Source organism: Fukomys damarensis, unplaced genomic scaffold (assembly GCF_012274545.1).
Source record: "Fukomys damarensis isolate Sample0158 unplaced genomic scaffold, DMR_v1.0_HiC HiC_scaffold_5, whole genome shotgun sequence".
Taxonomy (NCBI): Eukaryota; Metazoa; Chordata; class Mammalia; order Rodentia; family Bathyergidae; genus Fukomys; species Fukomys damarensis.
In genome coordinates this window covers 79824199-79838191 of record NW_022900917.1, presented here as the reverse complement: position 1 = coordinate 79838191, position 13993 = coordinate 79824199, and positions in this window count along the sequence as shown.

Genomic DNA, 13993 nt, shown 5'->3' with positions numbered 1-13993 from the left:
AGTTAGTGACTTTTCAAGGCAAAGGTGAAGAGCTTGCAAATACAAACAAGTTCTATGTTCCAAGTTCTTCAAAAGGTAATCATACTGATAAGTTTGCCGTAAGTGGAGGAAAGCCCTTACATGAGGCACTAAGCACTTCTTAAACAGAGACAGCCTCCTGCTCATCTTAAAGAAATAACTCCTTGTTTTGGGGATCCTGGGAAATTCCACTCGAAGGACTGTTGGCCTCACTGAAGACCACCCAAAGCACAGCACCACAGCCCTCAGCCCTAAGGAAGTGAGTTCTTCTGTGGCCACCTGCTTGTGGGAGGGGACTTGGGGTTTCCAAGGAGAAATCACCCATGGCTTCACTATCATAGTCTTGGGAGATCCTGAGAGGACTGTGGTCAGCCATGTCTGGATCCTGATCCACAGAAAAGGTAAGAAATGCATAAATGTAAGCCCCAAGTGTGTGGTACTTTGTTATGCAGCACACAAGGGATGATCACAATATACAGTGAATGTTTCAGTTTTAAAAACGTATTTATGGTAAAAGACATATTTCCACGAATCCCCCTTAAAAATGCTTTCTCTGGCTTCAAACACATGGATGCAGTCCTTCTTGCCCTTTTCTGAAGAAGTCCTAAAAGTCCTTTTGTGAATGTCTTTACAAAGGGTGACAAAAATTATGGTCAATGGGGCCTGGGATTTAGCTCAGCAGTTCTGCTGCCTGCCTCGCAGGAGCAAGGTCCCGAGCTCCATCCCTGGTGCCAAAAAAAAAAAAAAAAAAAAAAAAAGGCAACCTTGTAAAAACATTACAGTGTGTCCTATCCCACCTTATTCACCAGATACAGCACTGTGCTAGTTCTAGCTCTCCGTCAAAGTAACCACAAAAGGAAAGCAGCTTCAATCAATTTATGACATTGCAGCAGCCATGACTGCGTAACCAAAGGCACTCACAAAAAAGGAATTCCAAAACTTCTCCAGAAAGTGGCAAGAAAGACGGGATAAGTGCATTTGAAGAGGGGGAGAGTTCTGAGGAGGATTCATGACAATGTATTTTTACGGTAATGCGTGTTTGAAATATTTAAGCATTCGCCATGTTTTCTGGCCATATCTTATAGAAAGCTGATAGTAACACCACTGTCCAAAAGCTTCATTATTTCCACGATTCGTGTTGCAAACCAAATTGAATGAGAATCAAGTTAAACTTTCCCATAAGATCAGTACTGAAACTGATCATGAATTAGATTCAATTCTCATTGACTAAGGTTGTGGAAAGTTAAGTCTGTGTGTATACATCCCACGTATACAACAGGTAAGGTTTATGCTGTTTTGTCACATAGCATAGCACTTCTTCTTTTACATCAGTTTTGTAGATCAAGGATGTACAAGGGCCGGGGATGTAGCTCAGTGGTACCTGCCTGGCAAGTGCAAGGTCCTGAGTATTTGATCCCCTGTACCGAAAAAAAAGAAAAAAAGAAAAAAAGAAAAGAAAAGGTAGAATGTTGAAAAGGAAATTGTCAGAAGTTACACAGCTAATAGCAGGATTGAAATGTGAGGCAAACTGCCCTAGTGCTACCTCGAAGTGATGTAAAGTTCCCGAGTTTTTCTGTCTACCCGGCCACCTGGATCTCATCCACATGTTCTCCCAGGCCAAAGTCACATCAGGTCACCCCCTCCTTCAACACCCTCAAATGTCTGCACATTTCAGCTGAAATGAAGGCCCTCATCCTGGCTTCGTGGGTGGTACACGATCTGGTCTTATCCACTGCTCTGATGCCTTCTGGTCCCTTCCTCTCCAGATGTCAGCTACAGAGAATGTCCTGAACGGCTCACAGGGACCTTTGTGGGGCAGACCACCCTCAACTTTCATCTTCTCAAATAAGCTGCCCTAAGTCCTGTTCTATCCGGCTGTGAGTATCCATTACTTCACACTAATCACTAATCATCATTAAAAACTGGGGTTTTACTTGCTTTTTAATAGCTGTCTCTCTCTTCCAAGTGGAATGTAAATTTTGTGAAAGCCAAAAGCTTACTTATTTTGTCCACCCATCTGAGTCATTTGGAAATATATACAACAAAGAGTCTACACATAATACATTTCCAAGAATGCCCTGTTAATTCTATAAAGTCAAGCCAAACTTCAGTGTCTCCATAAAACATGCACAATAACCCAAATGAGCAAAAGCCACCTGCTCATTTTCTCCTTAAGCATACTGTCTCAGGTTCACATGACGGCTGTGTCTCTGCAATTGGACTTCTGTCCACAAGAGGGCAAAACCTATTGCTTTTCAACAATAATCCCTGCTTTAAAGCACGGAGTTTCCAGCAGTGTGAGGCACACATTAGGGCTGTAAACTCTAACCCAAAAAGGGCTCTAAACATTCGTGGCGTGTAGTGCACTGTGTAGTGTTCCCCAGAGATTGAAGCAAGACTACTCAAAACAAAACAAGAGCACCACTGAATGATCTTTCTTCCTAACAAAGTGCTACCACAGGATTAAAATGTTCAAACCACCTAAACTTTTTATCACACATTTTGACAAATCAGTAATGTCCAACCTCTACCAAGTAAACGTTAAACAATGTGTAAGGACAGCCAGCTAGAAGAGCCTCACACCACCAGCCTTTCCAGGGCAGCTCCTTCACTCCTTCCAACAGGATGTTTTCTCTACATCTCAAGGTGGGCCTTTGGGGCCCTTGCCCTCTCTAAAACCCCCAGTTCAAGCTTATGCTACCCTCCAGGACTAGGCCAGTCCTCCAGCAAGAGGCACCTAACCAGCTGCCTCTCCTCTGCTGCAGTGGTTCCCAAACTTGTTGCAAGGTAAGAATTGCCTCGTAGGGTATTTAAAAATATCTACTTTCTTGAATTTCCTAAGTATTTGCAGCTTTATCTTCTTCATCATGCAACTGGGTCTAATTATAAACATTCTTTTCCATAACTAAATGATTCTCAAATCTGACTCTACCATAAATGATCGAGAAGCTATTTTGTAAAAACCTCATGACTCTTCATCACACCAAGCCAGTTCCATGAACATTCCTCATATATCTTTAAATATCCACAGTGATTCTCCTCCTCAGGGGGGATCGGATCCCAATATGATGCCTCCAGGCTGATAATTGGGATTTATCATTCATTCATTCATCCCAAGTACTTTCCAGTCAGATACTAGAGCGAGAGAATAGATTCATTCATAGGAAAATGGATACACATTGAAGATATACTCCTAAGTGAAATAAATAAGTCCCACATGTGTAAATACCAAATAATTTCCCTGGTGTGAATATTCTGCAACAATGCATAAGATTCTAATAAGATTAGTGACATTTAGAAATGGGAGGAAAGGAGTTAAAGGTGTAGGGAAGGTGTGATACGTAGGGGAAGAACAAAAAGGGAAAAGAAAAAAATGTGAGAGAATGAAAAGATGAAAATAAAGTGTAGATGGGGAGGGGAGGAGGGGGTGAAGGGAGGGCAGAGGTAAGGGGAAAAAAATGAGAATCAAGACTTGCCATGTAAAGGTACATGATCCCAACAATGAATGTAACTGTACTGTATCCCTAAATGTACCAATAAACTCAAAAAAAAAAATAATGGTAAGTGCAAGTACCTATTCTCTATAATGAATATAAACATTATGTACTGCATGCATGTCCTAAGGAAAATAACAAAAAGTTAAAAATAAAGAAAAACTCATGAAAATTCAAACAAGTGATTCTGCCCCCTAATTTTCAATTGCTCGCTTTACTTTGGAGACAATGATACCTATCTTGCTAAGTTGTCATGAGATTTACTTGAGATAATATATGAAAATCAATTGGCACAGAGTAAATTCTCAATAAATTGTCGGTGATAAATATTTAATTTATTAATATTGACTAATTTAATTGATTTATTAATACTGATATTTATTAATATAAACCCTATGTGGAGCATCATTTTAAGGTGTCAAGAACTGCTAGGTTCTGTGGTTTTAGTGGACCATTATCCTAGGGGACTATATCCCACAGTCTGATTGCTACAAACTCAAATTTGCAATATAAAGACAGCATAGTATATTCTCCAGAAAATATCATACACTTCAACTGAAAAGAGACACTTTGGTGAGCCTGTCGATTAAGGGGAAAATGAATCATCAAATCTAGTGGTGTCGGGAGAGTCCACCAAGAGGGGTCAGAACTATCGTAAGGTTTAATTGGACCAAGGGAACAGTAAAAGGAAGTGGGTCAGGATGGGAAGAGACACCCCTTCCAGGCCTGCCTTAGGAAGGAAGTGAGCAAAGGGGCATGAAGGAAGCCCTAGAGACCCCAGCAGCCCAGCGAATATTCAAAAAGGACAGCAACAGAGGCTTCTGGGAGAGGACAGCTCCACCACCCCTGCTATTAGACAAAGAAAGTACAAGGTGGCTAGACCTTCGGATATTTTAAAAGAAGGGATGTGCATGGATTATTATGTGGACTCTTTCATTTGCAACTGCTGATGCTGATTTTAAAAGTGAAATATATGACAGCACAAACATTTTGGGCATTTAAGGCCAATAGGTCACTTACTTGTACACTCTGACCTGTGACAGTGACAAATTCTAGCTAGAACTCTGAGCTACTTTGGAAAAACAGAATAAATATTTCCACTAAATCAGCCCAAACACTACAATCCTTCCTGACAGAGCCTGCCAAGTTTGCTTGGCTTCCTGGGCTCAGAGAGCAGCATGTTCCAAACAGATGGACAACTGCAGATTCTGCTGAGAGATAGCTTTTCCTTGAGCTTGATTCACAGGAGTGTGTGCTCCTGAGCCCCTCCTCCCTTACAGAGTTATGTGAGCATGCTTCCCTACATTGAAAGGTTTCTACTTTTTGGAATTCCTCCTAAGTAATTTTTTCAATTAAGATATTTCTGTGCCAGAAATGTCTCCTTGAACAGTTTCATAAATAGCATTTTTATTTTTATTCAACAAGAGAACTTAGCCTCTGCCAAATCTGTTTACCCTGTAGTTAATGGTTTTCTGTAATAGTGCTCCTGGTTCTCTCTTCTTCACTCTGTCCCTCCCTCCCTTCCTCCTTCCTTTTTTGTTTTTTTCTTTGCACTAACTTCAGGGGATCACTGGTGTTTTATTTATATGCCCTGGGTTTCTGTTAGCTGCCCATTGTGTCTATCACAGTCATCATAAGTGTTTGCCCTGGCTGTCTGTGATGTAACTCAGTGGTTCTCAGAGCCTTCTCTCTGAACCAGAAGGACCAGCATCAGCAGGGAAGTTGGTAAATACACCTCACAAAACCTAATGAGTAAAAAACTGAAAAACTGCAAGTGGGGTCTAGCAACCCATTTTAACAAGCCCTCTAGGTGACTCTGCTGTACACTAGTTTGAGAATCACTGTTTCAACTCTCTGTCTCTCTCTCTGTCTCTCTGTCTCTGTCTCTGTCTCTCTCTCTCCCTGTTTCTCTCTCTCTCTCTCTCTCTCTCTCCCTCTGCCTCTCCTATACCTGTGCTTGTACTAAATCTGTTCTCACTTAGCCCTGCCATAAGCAATCATGCTGAAGCAGTCTCGTGGGATAACTGTCTTTGCTCTCTTTCCTTGGCCTGTCAAGCCCTCCTCTGGAGGATGTCCCTGGGTAGAAAGTATGCAGTGACGGAGGTAAGGTCCTCTCTCTGGGGCAAGAAAACTGACTCCCAAAGGTGAAGCTCCAGTGTTTTGTGGAGCCCAGAGCTTTGTTACAGCTACAGGAGCAAAGATAGCATCTTTGGAAGAGCAGCAGCCTAAGCAAGCACACTTTTGTTTGTCTACTCACTAATTCAACAGTTACTCGCTGAGCACCTGTAATATAGCAGTGAGGAAAACAGAAAGCCCCCTTTCTTATGGAATTTAGTCAAACTGCACTATACATCGGTTGTGTGTTTAGTTCAAAAGGATATTAAAAAAAAGATGTATGAGATTTAGGAACTCCTGGTTTCAACCAGGTTCAATCAGCAATCAGTGTCTCTTAGCTGTATGTCTGTCTTCTTATCCTTGGGGGAATTCTCTCAGGATTTCTTTAAAAAGCATCTCATGTTGCTAAGCATGGCTGACGAGGAAGACTCCTTGGAAACCTCTGGCCTAAGGCTAGATAAAAATCACACTTTTCCACTGGGCACAGCAGAAAGAGAATCCTCCAGTCACCCATACTCTGTTAGTATCTGGAAAACAAGTGAGGAAATAGATTCAAAGAGATGAGAGTTTAAGAAAGAAACTGAGTCCCAAAAGTTCGGGGTCATACAAATGGCATCTTGGCAGAGGTACTCCACCTCTTCCTGACTCCAGGGATGCTAAGAACTGTTGGAAAGGGAAAGGGTTGGTGCTGAATTTTGCCCCTCTTTTCCTTTAAGTGGTACCTGTTCATGTGGGGGTAAAAATCGTTTACTGGAGCTTCATAGAGGACTATTTGGGGAAAGTTAAAGAAAGACAATTGTCCACCCTAATAAATCATGACTTGCCTATTTCTTTTATCATACTATGCCTATGGCCAGGACTCCCCAGGTCTCCAAACTCTTAGGGCCCTGAGGAAGACCTAGACCTTAACTATCTCCCACTTGTGACACAGTAAATACACATTTATGAATTACCATGCTCCAGCAACATAGAGAAAAGCCATGTCCTTGTTTCTGTCTCTTCACCTGGGGCTTTAGTTTGGGTGGTGGGTATTGGGTGGGTGGGTCCTCTGTTTTTGGGAGTTTACATTAGCATCCTTCCTTCCTTTACACTAGCACCCCTTCCTGTTTCACACTGGTGTCTCTCCCTTCATAGCCCTTGGGCTCCACAGCCTAGGATATACTAGAATGAGAAATAGCTTGGTGTTGCAAAAATGATTAAAGTAACTGGATTTCAGTTCCATGAAAGCTACCATCTGAGCACCTCTGTGTGGAGCATTGTGGTGGCCCTTCAGCTGGCGTCACCGGGAGCAGAAGAAATGATGCTGAGACCCCACTGAGAATTCAACGCTCTTGGATAAACAAAATGCAGGCAGGGAAACCACTTTGGTAAAGGAGAGAGTATAGAGTTCTCTGATTAAATTACAAGTGGCATTTAGGGTGGGATTTCCCAACCTCAGCAGATCTGAGATTTTGAGCTAGATAATTCTATTTTGTGGGGCTGTCTGCCCATTATAGATGCTTCACAATATCACTGGCATCTACTCTCAAGGTGATCTTCCCCAGTTGGGACAAATGAGAACTTCTCCAGACTGTGCTAATGTGCCAGAGGAGGGAGGGGGCTTCTGGGATAGAGAATCACTGGGTTCACAGAAGGTTCATGCCAACTTACGTGAAATCCAGACTTGAGTGTTTGGTCCCTATAGATACATCTGGGAAGGAAGAGCACCCTTGGGAGGACTCACTTGTTAAATAAAAGCTTGTAGGATGGAAAGATTATATAGCAGCATATCCAGAAGCCTGGGTTGGATGCAAATCCTTGGTGACCAAATATGAAGAGGTAAAAATTCAAGTCTGTATCTCCAAATTTCACAAAGTTCTCATAATTGTTCAGATAATGGTTTTTATTTTCCTATTTCCCACAAAAATAAAGCACGATGAGTAGAGAACAATTGATTATCCTAAGGCAACATAGATAATAGTGGGCCTGTCATGTCTCTTCTGTCCAAAAATGAACAAGTTGTATTTGACTAGAGCACATGGGGTATTAAATCACCTAACTGTCTAGTCAGAAAAATGAAGGAACCACACAAATGCAGCACAATGTATGATATGATAATATGGTGAAAGTCTATGTTGTTTGATTACATGTAAATTGGAGAAAAGGACTTCTGTGGAATGGCTCAGAGTCCCAAAGCATTTTAGGGCATCCCCTAGCATCTGTAGAACAGACTTTTTGAGAGTGCAAAAGGTTGGGAGGGAAAAAGAGGACTCCTTTTCACAAGCTTATTTTCTGAATGTCTCCATAGAATGTGCATGCTATGACTATCTAATGAGGCACAGATTGAAAATGGCTGAGGACTCTTCTAGCAGACCCAGGGTGATGGTACCCAGAGGCACTGAGAGGAAATTTCTCTAATTGCAATTTTTAGTTATTATCAGCATGGTTCCCATACTTCAGGGATAATGGCCAGGAAGCTGTGTTCCCTTTTTTCTAAACTCTCCAGGTCTTTTAGTAAAACAGGACATTTGGAGCAATCATTAATTTCAGGACCAAGGACAAGGTATTTTTCTTTAAAATGTTATTGTCACTCTTGAATATTTACCTAAACATATTTTGAAATGTGATCGGGCCTTGGGTTAAAATAATATCTGATTTTGTTTTGATAATGATGTTAATGCAATGATTATTGGCAATGATTGCTTGTCATATGGTAGATATTGTCATAAAATCTACTTAATTTGTATTAATTAATATTTTAAATTTTAGGGTATATTTAATGCTATTCAACTAAAATATACTACTTAATTTAATCCTTTCTATAAGCAGATGTACTAATATTATTGTCAACCCCAATGTACAGATGAAGCGCAAATTTCAGATAGGAAATGATTTGTTCTGAGTCACAACTATGGAGAGAAAAAGTAATGACTCAAAATTTAGTCCTTTTTAAATTGGACCCCTGAAAACCAATGAAAGGTGATGAGTGTTTCTGAGGGAATTATGTAACACTTAACATGCACAGAAAGGGGTGCACATAAGAGGTAACTACATTTTATAAGAAAACCCTTCCTAATTAATTTTACACCTATGTATTGAAACCTAATCAAGTAATAGAACAGAAAGCCTTGTCTTTTCATGATCATTATATCCTGAGATGACTACTGGTCTGTCTCCTTTGATGAACTTCACTTATTTTTATCTTTCACATAAATGGAGGCTTTATTGCTTCTGTGCCTGGCTTCCTTTGTTCAATATGATGTTTATGAAGTTAGTCCATCTGTAAGGTGTAAAGTAGAAGACGCATCCTCCTTGTCATACCTTACACTGCATAAGTACACGGTAATTTTACTTATCTATTTATCTGTAGCCTAATATTCTGGATGTTGCTATTTTTGAATAATGACAACAGAGCTGCAAGGCTGGGGATGTAGTTCAGTGGTAGAGCACTTGCCTAGCACTGGCAAGGGCCTGATTCATCCCCAGCACTGGGAAAAATAGCATTGCTAGAAACTCTTTTGTTCATATCTTTTGGCACACACAAGTATATATTTCTGTGGGAGTAGACCAAGGATGGAATGACTGGGAAAATGGTATAAGTATTTCCACCCTCATTAAACACGACCAGTAGTAGTTATAGAAAGTAACTGCATTGATTTGCACTTATCTCAGTATGGTTTCAACTTAAATTTCTCTAATGTTTGAAGATATTGACTGTCTTTTCATGTGTACTTAGTCCCTTTCATATGCTCTTTTCTACTCTTCATATTTAAAATTGTGTTGACTTCTTTTCCTCACTGGCTTGAAAATAATTCCTACTTTCTAAATAAAAGCTTTGTAAGAGGTATATCCATTTTAATATTTGCCTGTGTATTCTCCTATTAAAAGCCAATTTATGAAGTGTATAGTTTATGATTATTGTTTATAAGAATCTATTTGAAAGTGACTATTATCTATGATGGCCCAATAGAGAATTTTATCTTATTCCAGCCTTATGAAGGCACTTTACTATTTTTTCTAAACTGATCTATTCCATGTTCACAGAGAACTTTAACTTTGTCTTAAATTAACTTATGTATATCACAAATGAATACAGACATCAAAATTCATTTTTATTCAAGTATCCTCTGAAGGTACAATTTTTTGAAGAATTCATTTCTCCATTGCTAATAGAGCTGTCTTAGAATCATACAAGAATTGTAGAATCAAGTAATCATGTATATGTGCATCTGTTTCTGAATTGTATACTCTTTTAAAGTTTATTCTTGTACTAATAACACATGCCATAATTACTGTTGCTTTATAAATCTAACCATCTCCTAAGCTATATAAATTTATTCTTCTTTAAACATGCCTCAGCTTTTGTTATCCCTTTGGGATACCATATATAATTTAGAATCACCTCAATAATTTATATTTAAAAACAACACAAAAAACTTAGGGGATTTGAGTAGAATCGTTATAAATCACAGATATGTGCCACCCAGGCTAGGAAATTCTTCATTTTTAATATAAATATTTATTACCATAAACGTCCCTTTATACTGTTTTAGCTGAATCCCATATGCTTTACTATGTAATATTTTAATTTCAATTTGACTTGAAAATATTGTCTAATTTTCCTTTTTATGCTGCATTAGAGCCCTAAACCATTTATAAATATGTTGTTTAATTTTTAGGTATTAGAGGAATTTGCTTCTTTCTTCATTTCTTTTATCAGTTTCTAATTTAACTCCCGATGTCACAAATAGACACTTTATCTGCCTACCCACTTTCTACAATAGGGTTTATTTGGTGCAAGATTTCACTGCACACATTAAGAAAATCTTGGTTGCTGGACATGCAGGAATATCAAATAGATCAATTTTGTTAATATCATACTGCGTTCTTCTGAAGAGTTACAGGTTATATCTATTTTGTTTTATTAAGTATTAAAAGTGAGTATTGCAATCTCTAATATTAACTGTGGAGGTTTCTATTTTATTTTAAAGTGGCTGCTTTGTTTCACGTATTTTGAAACTGTGTTTACAGACGGCTATGCATTGACATCTCTTTGTCTTCTTAGGAACCTTCTTTATCACTTTGTAGTGCTAGCCCTTAATGTCCTTGGTAACATTCCTTGCTCTCAAGTCTTTTATCTATGTTAGTAGCGCTACTATATCAGCTTTCTTTTAATGAACAGAGACATAGAAATTGGGATACATTCACTGGATAGTTATTAAGGGACAGTTGTCACTCAGTTGATTGAATGACATTCCTAACTATAAACTCCTATGTGTCTAAGAGCTCATCTTCAAAGAAACAATACATGTTCAAATACAGAAGTCTTTGTTTTATCAAGGTTTTTATTAATGAGCCCCTCTGGTTTCCTTTGTTTAATTTCTTTGCTTTCACTCAACTCCTTTAAGGGCTGATTGTTCATTAATACTGCAGCTTCTCAAAGGAAACTGGCTGTGATTTACTCAATATGTTTCAATGTTATTGGAATGAAAGCCTACAGAGGACACTGTTTTCTTAGTAAGTGAAGTGTTCTAAAGAATGTGGAGAAGTCATTACAGCAGTATTTCTTAGGTAGAATGAAAGGAAATGTTTGCAATCTCCGACTTACTTTGTAGGTGGTGTTTCTCAAACTCTCATCTTCATTATCATTTTCCTAATAAAAGCTCTTAAATAATGTTTTCTTTATTGTCCCCTTCCATAAAATTGTAGTGCCTCAGACAAATCATTTATCATTTTGTTAGTAATGGATGTGCTTCATTCTACTTCACCTATAACTAATTCAGTAGTGATATGCTCAACACTGGGAATGAGTGATTCAGGCTCCTGGGGTGCCCCACCCAGTGATGTTGAAATATCATGAGCCAATTAGATTTAGGCCATGAAGAGAAATAAATGAAGATTAAAAACAGTCCTGTTGTTACCTTTATTCACTTGTGCTGCCATAAAAGAATACTTGAGTCTTGGAGGTTTATAAAAAATAGGAATCTTGTTACAGTGCTGGAGGCTGTGACGTGCAAGACCAAGGCTGCTACTTCTCATGTCTGTCAGGGGTAGAACTTGGCTTTAAAATTCCAAGATGGGATGTTAAAAGATACACCTGCCAGAGGAGAGGAATGCTTTTCCTCACAGGACCAAACAACAGAAGGGAACAAACTCACTCCTGAAAGCACCTTTTAAGGTGAGACGAACTCATTAGGAATCATGAGTAATGATGATGTCATCCTCATGACCTAAACACTCCTAACAGACCCTATCTGCCATCACTGCTGCACTGTGGAGTAAGTGTCCAGCCCATGGGTTTCTGAACAGGACACATTCAGACCTTAGTACCTGTCCTTATATGTTCTCAGATTTATAAAGCTAAGGAAAAGTATACAAGTAAATGAGAGAGATCTTAAAAGATCAAAAATTAAGAAAACCTGTGTTAGAATATCAAGTGTTATCTAGTAAATGCAGTATAATTTTCCATTGTTTGTTGTTATACTGCTCTGTATGTGGCAAGCAGTCACATTGACAAGGGCAGTACTCTTCCCTTTATCATTCTGAAAATAAGAGAATAACATCTTTCAAACGCTATCCTGCAAGTTAAGAACAGGTGTCCAGAAAGGAGACAGAGCATAAAGGAAGAGCTAGGGGGTTGCTGTGCACATGAACATGGTCTGTCCTGATTCTGCTAGAACTGCAGCAGCTGGGACTCAGACTCACAGTTCAAGAATAGGAAATGGCTTTGGGTGAAGGGCATGTGGTATCTCACAGGCCTCAGGTCCCCACTATGCATGGTGTTGTCTCCTCCAAAGAGCCCTATGGGAAATATACAAATGGGAATAAAGTTTAAGAAGTTAGATGAGTCAAATGGTTGTCTCTAGGGGTAAATATGGACTTAGAGTTAGAGACTAAGGTAAAATTTAGGAGCCCTATAACACAGGGTAGGAGTGTGAAGTATGCAAGGAAGATTTGCTTTGAGAGTGCATTGCTAGAGACAGGACTGGAATTCTTGCTGCCTGATATGTTGAAGAGGACTATGATGTTTTGTCCTAGGGAAATTTATAGAATCTATTTTGAGAGACAATTATGAGCCAGAAATATTCAGAGAGCAAATGAGTAGGCAGATTTCTGGATATGTTTTCACCAAGAAAGCTCTTAAAGGAATGACAAAAGTTTATCCAGCGCAAGTTACTTTTCAACCTCAAAATAGACTATTTGTAGATTTTTGGATAGCTTTAATGTGGAAGAACATGATGTCATGGAAATATGTCCCAGAGAAAGTTTTCCAAGTGGCCTTTATTCCAATTATTATAGGAAATACAGTCAGCATAGAAATCTGCATGGGACTCCTACCTTCTGTGCATTTTATTTCTACAGCTACACTATCTGTGCTGCTCTTTGCTCTTCTGAATAATGGATGTGGCCCCAAGTCAACAACTGAAGAGAAGACAACTGATGACTGTGCCTCTTGATCATGTCTTCAGGCCCTAAAAGCCACAACATGGTAGTGTTTTGTACATCAGTCTTAATGGATCTGTAAGCATTCTCTAGAACCTATGCAAAATTACTCCCGAACTTTGTTGTCACAGAGACCATACACCTAGCTAATGTTGAAAACCACGTCTTTGTTGTACAACTGACCTCAAAGCTTGCTTACCCTCAAGCAGCTGACATCTTTCACAATACCCTTACCTACGACACTATCTACGTTCACAAGCAGCAGAACGGGAGGTTTGACACTTTTAAAGGATACTCAAAAGCTATTTTTCCTCCCTATTCAAACCATCCTATCTGCTGAAGTTTTGCCACAACATAAAATGTTTTATTTCCCCTTGACAGAAAAATCTGAGTTTGACCGCTGGCTGAATCATAAGAACCCAACAGCTTCCTTAGCTGCAGATCACAGAATTCCCTCTAGATCACTGAGAATTGAAAGGAATTTAATAAAATGCAAGGGTATCTTTCTATCATTAGGAAGGCTGCAGAAGCACGGTCTAATCAGAGCTTTGGGAAATGACTTGTAAACCTGCATGGGGAGTGCTCCCTTGTCTGTGATTACGCTATTGATGAACCAAGAAATGCACCTCTCACTCAAGTTCCAGAACTATGCTATTGTGGCTTCAATTCTTCCAAGAAAAAGGGAGGCTTCTATCCACTACCTCTTCATCCACAAATAAATTCCAAAGTAAGTCTCACACAAATGTCACTGTCTCTGATGAATAAAATCTAAACCACAACCAGAAATCCGGGGAAATGTAGTTTTCAAGGTTTCCTTCATTTGTGAATCATTGAAAATGAACATTGGAATTTGCATTAAGTGAGCCAGTTCCCAGTACCTCTGTATTCAGATGAGTAAATTTACTGTTGAAGAACTCTTTCTCTCTTTTCTATTTACATATATA